The 5,742-nt window shown below is 27.8% G+C and overlaps 1 long non-coding RNA gene across 1 annotated transcript; it reads right to left on the bottom strand.

Annotated features, from left to right (window-relative positions):
* Positions 1-3,152: 3,152 nt before the first annotated feature.
* LOC127809931 (uncharacterized) lies at positions 3,153-5,461 on the bottom strand. Its single transcript, XR_008025312.1, has 4 exons — positions 5,260-5,461; positions 4,734-4,808; positions 3,390-3,457; positions 3,153-3,295 (listed from the first exon to the last, which is right to left on the bottom strand). It is a non-coding gene; the product is annotated as an uncharacterized LOC127809931 (long non-coding RNA).
* Between the last annotated feature and the right edge of the window lie 281 nt (positions 5,462-5,742).

Genomic DNA, 5,742 nt, shown 5'->3' with positions numbered 1-5,742 from the left:
CCCCCCTTCCCATAATCCCATTTATGGCCGACCCGTTGCCAAACGGGTCGGCCCTCTTTCCTTGGTGGGCGGATCCACTGCTTTTTTTTTTTTTTTTCTCTTTTATTATATATATACAACTAGTGATGAACATGTGTGATACACATGAGAGTTTAATCTAAAAATAAAAAAAAAATTGTTACTTTAAATAATTTTAATATAATTGATAATTATATATTTTTTAATTTTTAATTATTTATCAAATTTTAAATTTAATTAATTATTCACTATTCAATATGTTAATATAGAACATTTTTAATTCAATATACTGTCATTTAATATGTTAAAGAATAATTAACACATTAAGTAGGTTATTTAACAAAATATTTCTAAATTTTTTTATTTATTATATTATATTTATTTATAAATAAATATTATAAAATCTATAATATATTCATTTAAAGACGTTCGTTATTTTCTATTTATTATATTATAGTTATAAATATAAATTAAAACTTTTAAATATGAGTAAGAATCAATTTTTTCAATAATAATAAAATTTTAAAAATATGAATTTTGATTTCTTCCATAGTCTTAAAAATGTGATAACTTAAATATTAATTAGCATTGGAAAACCCTAATATTTGACAATCTTAAATAATTTTTTATGAATTTGTTAAGATATCACATTTTCAAGACTATAATATAATTATTAAAGTAATTAATAATTATTAATCAGTACATTTAATTTAATACAAGTTTTTGAGGAAAAAATTCACCATTGATTGACACTTGGCAAAATGCTTTGTTTGACTATCATATTTTAATATTATATAAATATATATAAAATAAAAATATAAAGATAATATTTTAAATAAATAGACAATTTTCTATTACTTAATTAATAGTTTAAGTTGTCTATTAATATTTTTTATAAAACTCGTGCAAATTTAATACAAATTTTAGAGGCAAAAAATAGTTTGACAGATTTTTGGAGGGAACAAAAATTTGCAAACTATTTTACTTTAATATAATATATTATATATTATTATATTATATAAAGATAAGTTTTATTTAATGGATAATTTTATGTGACTTAATTAATACTTTAAGTGTCTATTCATATTTATCATAAATAATATTTATTTTTAATTGATTGACGAATTAATTGATGAGAAAATATAACAAAAAATATTTATTTTTTATTAATTAATGGTATTGAAAAATTCATGCAAGTTTAATATAAATTTTAAATGTAAAAAATAGTTTGGCAAATTTTTGGAAAGAAGAAATATTTGCATATTATTCTACTATATATTATATAATATTTATATTATATTATATAAAGATAGAATTTTATATAAATGAACAATTTTCTGTGATTTAATTAATAGTTTAAGTGTCTATTCATATTTCTCATAAATAGTATTTATTTTTGATTGATTGACGGATTAATTAAATATTCAATATTCACATAATACATTATTAGTATTGAAAAACTCGTGTATTTAAAATTTATTATTAATTTTACAATAATTAGTACATATTATTTCAAAATAATTGAAAATTTTAAATTATTAATGCAAATTATAAAATGTAAATTATTAATGCAATAAGTACTAGATGCAAATCATTGATGCAATCTTTTGGGAAAAATTTTATTACTACTTATTATTTCAAAGCAATTGAAAGATTTAAATTATTAAAGTAAATTACAAAATACAAATTATTAATGTAATAAGTATTAATTGCAAATTATTAATGTAAGTTTTGGGAGAAATTTTTTTTTCAAGACTATCCTACTTTTATATATATAATATAAAGATAAAGATTATATATCATCTTATATATTTCATATTTATTTTATTTTTTAAAACTTTTTACAATATATAAGTACACATATACTTATATATTTGTATTTGTGATGCATACTTACACACACATATATATATATATTCAAGTATGTATATATAAACCTCGATATAGGTCGAGCAATCGAATGAGGAATATGTTAGTGTCAATCTGATGGGTTGTGAGTTCGATTATCGCCCTGTATAAAGGTCAAATGCCTAACTTATGATTTATCTCCCTTAATATAATTGATAGCACGAACACCAAAAATCGTGCAAAGACAATCATCCTAAATATATGTATATAAGTATATGTGCACATATATATTATGCGCATATATATATATATATGAAAATACATAAGTATATAGAAATTTATATATACACATGTAACTATACATTTATACACAAACATATATATATATATAGAGTCCAAAATCATTAATTTTGATACTTAATTATTTAAAATTTATTTTTTTTATTTTTTAAAATATAAAATTACTAATTTTATTTCATGACATTTTTTTTGTTTAAATTTATGTTCTATTTAGTTTATTATTCCATTTGAATGAGAAAGACCCATCTCTCAAAATTTACAAATCATTTTTTAATATTAGGCAATAAATAATAAAGAGTTATTAAGATAAGGAGACTTTCCAGCTCCTCAAGTCTACGGATTATTTTTCAAAATTAGGTAATAAATAATGAAGTATCATTTAAATTAGGAGGATTGCAACTCTTCAAATTCATAGATTATTTTCTAATGTTAAGCATGCATGTACTTCAATGAAAATCCAAACCCACGGAGGAAAAAAGGTCAATACGGTCCAGAAGAACCATCAGAAATTCAGGAACTGAATAATAATAATGATACCTAAATACAAATAGACAAAGCCAAAGCAATAACATAAAAGGGACTTGCAACAAACATATACAGTATCGTTATACTGCATGCAGCATAAACATGCTGACAAAACAAACAGCCAACAAGAGGTCAAAGCAAATAGGACTGAGTTACATATTTTTGATAGCCAGAGAAGTCCATCAACATTGACCGAGTTGTTTTAATATAAGGCACTGTGATTGTCATAACATCAAAGCACTGGCAGTAAGTAGTAACAAGATACAAAGATTTATAGAATGGAAAAGAAGTTAAAAATTTAACACTACTATTTGGAGGATAAGGGTTCTGTCTCATCTCTCCTTATGCACTCGACTAAATATAGTTTAAACAGAGAAGAAAGAAAAGGTCAGTTACTCAGAATGTTTAGATTCAATGCACCTCAAGTATCCTATCTAATTCAATGAAAGAACTATATATGCACTTACACTTGCTTATATTTTGTATCCTGTCATGAACACTTACACATCCAGCTTCAACATATACTGCAACCCTCCTGGCTTCATTAGCCGTAAAGATTCGCTCAATCAACTCTGATGTCTTGTTAATTGGAGGCCAAGAAACTCTGTCATGATAACATGGGACCCAACTTACTGAAGGAACAATAAACCTCATTCTACTACCTACAGAAAATGATCCACATTCTTGAAACTACTAACCTAGTCCTTACTGAAACCCAGCAAGTGACTTACTTCCTGAAGAAACCAACTCCTCAAATTTTGCAACCCTATTACAAATGGATGTGCAAAAAGTTAAAAGTAGGATTGTTTCAGTTAAAAAGTGCCATACTATAATTCAAAATACGATGAACAAGAGGTTTCAGATTCAGAATGCACTATCAAACTAGAGAGACTCAGTTTCAACTACATGGTAAAGAGAAAATGAGATTTACTTCAACACCAAAATTGGGATGTACATGGATGATAAACTCCAATGGCATTCACAATCATATAACTCTATACAGCAATGCCACCATATATTGCTCTGCCTTCTCAAACAAATACTTGCAATGTTCTTCAAGTAACATTAAAAATTCAAACAAAAATAAAAATAAAAATAATAAAAAACTATAGGATGATGCAAGCATTTTCATAATCCAAGTGGACAAGCCTATCTTAGAAAGAAATGCACTCCATGGCAGTTTGCAAGGGTTTATAGTTCTTTCTATTCCCTAACATTTCAAACAAGTAAAGCGAATGTATTTTAGTAGCCAATTGACCTTCCAACTTAGCACCAGACCTCATATAGCCAGCCTTCAGTATCTTGTAGTTAAGAAAAGGTGTCATAATGCAACCCATTCAGTGTTTCGAAGAATAGGTACGGTGGTGAATAAAACTAATGTTAGTAATGGGTTAACATGTAGTATACTAGCTGACTATCAACATGATTTGTGTTCATTGATCCGGGGTAATTACTATAAAGTAACTAGTGGGCGATCAAAACTCAAACTACCATTTCATTTTGACCAAGGGTTAAAGGATAGATACTTAAAATGCAAGTATTCTAGAACGCCATTATCATGAAGTTCGACAATCAGTAGATTTAAGCATTGGGCAATTATTAATTTCTATGGTTTGTACATCCAAAAACTGACATTGTGTCATTATTTCTTTCAAAGATTTATAGCCAATAGCGTTTTTTAACAAGCATTTGAAAGAAACCAGGTAGTCTGCTTGTAGATAATGCCACTATTTAATGCAAGTTTTCAAGTTAATAACATTTCAGAAGTTTAAGATCCCACAAATCGATCTTAAATTCCCCCAAACCAAACTTTTATTTGATTTAACAAGATATTAAGGAAATAAAAGAAAATTATGAAAAAAAAATTCAGATCTTGTAGGAATTGCACAAAAAAGTTACAAAAACATATTTCAGGGAATATATACTACTACAGTAGACATGTTGTGGGATGCAGTAATTTTGCAAAACAAAACTGAATTATATTCTTCAACTTCCAAGATAATTAAAAAAAAAAAAACAATTGATAAAGATCTAGGATCAACCTTGTCATAAAATCTGAAAGGATTTGAAAAATCTTTTTTTTCAATTTGTGGTCCTCGCATTCCATCCTGTAGAATCTGCACAATAGAGGAGAATTAAAAAGAAAAGGTGCCAAAAAAAGAACAACAAGAATGACTCCGTGTGACCTCAACTGTGTTGGACATGGTCTTTTCGTAGGTGATTGTAGAATGCATGGCTAAGAAAAACCCAATTGTTTAACTAAACTCCCCTGTTGCCCACATGATCGAGGCTCGGTCATTCCTTGCAGACCCAATACATCAAATAAGCTATTATGAGCCTATCAGTTGTAAAGCCCAATATCTAAGAGCGTCTCTAACCCAACTGACTAATTATGCATTTGTGAAAGACCTCGGTGACCAAGTGAACATTACAGCGTGAACAAGAGTTAAAACCAAAAAGAGTTAGCATCGAAACAACGGTACTCCAGTTGAAACATTATGTCGAACACTTGGCATACATGTCGGGGTAAAATTACCCAAAACGAAATCAAACCAACCATCCACGTACCTGCAAAGATGATTTTCAATACATGCGACCAAAATTACAGGCTGCAATTAACGGGGGGCGGTGAAAGGTGCTAAAAAGAATTCAGTTGCCGGAGACGGTGAAGATCCGCCGCAACACATCGCCGTTGTTTCTCTTCTCCGTGGCCTCTGTACGCCCGCCGAAAAGGGGAAGCGAGACCTTTCGTGTAATGGGGCCAATTGGAGGAAGGGGCTTTCTGGGTTGGGCCTGATGCTGTCCAGAGCCCATTTAAGAAATTAAATAATAATAAAAATGAATGGTTAAATATGGAATAAATAGGTTAAAAAATATGAAACAAATAACTAAACTAAATGGGGTATATTTTATAGGCTTTTCTATTTTATTCCTTTAAAGTATAAGATAAAGAAGAAATAATTCATTTAAAATTTTCATTATCTCATATGAAAACTTAGATCCAGTCTTACTGATGCATAAATGGACTATATCTCAAGAATTGAATATACA

The sequence above is a fragment of the Diospyros lotus genome, chromosome 9 (genome assembly GCF_014633365.1).
Source record: "Diospyros lotus cultivar Yz01 chromosome 9, ASM1463336v1, whole genome shotgun sequence".
Lineage (NCBI taxonomy): Eukaryota > Viridiplantae > Streptophyta > Magnoliopsida > Ericales > Ebenaceae > Diospyros > Diospyros lotus.
The sequence above is the reverse complement of the archived record's forward strand: the minus strand, read 5'-3'. Positions and strand labels throughout refer to the sequence as shown.